The 781-nt window shown below is 42.3% G+C and overlaps 1 protein-coding gene across 1 annotated transcript in view; it reads left to right on the top strand.

The window, feature by feature from the left end:
* The window catches only part of RTTN (rotatin), a 185,588-nt gene that overhangs the window by 142,641 nt on the left and 42,166 nt on the right, over positions 1-781 (top strand). The window lies entirely within an intron of this gene.

Genomic DNA, 781 nt, shown 5'->3' on the forward strand with positions numbered 1-781 from the left:
CAAGTGTGCTTAGCAGTTCTTTTGTGTAGATATAGTATAGATGAATGTCTTAAAATCAGATTTTAAGAAGGGCTACACAATTTATTTGGATGGTGAATTTAAGATGAACTAGGCCAGTATCTCTTGCTTTGGGAGTCTTCTTTGAGCTCCTGTTACAGATCAGACGCCCTGTTATAGGTTGGGTGATATTGCGGACATCATCTTTGAAGCACTTGTCCCAGTACACTTTTTTATTTGTATGTGTGCTTATTTGAATAATGACTGTCTCCTCCATTCATCTGTCTATCCATCCAACAAGTATTTATTGAGTGTCTACTGTGTACTAAGATTTTCCTAAGTGAACAAAACAAAGATTTTTCCCTCAATTAGTTTACACTCTTGTTGGGAGAACAGATGCTGAGGAAATCCATGTATGCCAGGATGATGGTAGATTTCTAAGAAGAAAGCTCAAGCAGGAGATGGAAGTGATGCTAGAGATGGGGTCATACTGAGAAAGGTTTCATCTTTTCTTTTATAGTTAAGAATAATATTTTAATGCTGGTAGTCCTCTTAGAGTGGTTAGGGGCACCTTTCAGACAATGGCATGTGACCAGAAGTGAGTGAGGAAGCTGGTCCTATGGGACAAAGCGAGAGTCCTGAGATAGGAGCGTGCCTGATGTGTCAAGGATATAGTGGGGGCCAGAGTGCTAGAGCAGACTGTGAGGGGAGATGTGGTTAGAGGGGCCAAGTGGGCGCCAAGTATCCCAAGTGTCCAGGGCAGTGCCTGTCCATGGCAGACAAT

This window comes from Trichechus manatus, unplaced genomic scaffold (genome assembly GCF_000243295.1).
Source record: "Trichechus manatus latirostris isolate Lorelei unplaced genomic scaffold, TriManLat1.0 scaffold00278, whole genome shotgun sequence".
NCBI lineage: Eukaryota > Metazoa > Chordata > Mammalia > Sirenia > Trichechidae > Trichechus > Trichechus manatus.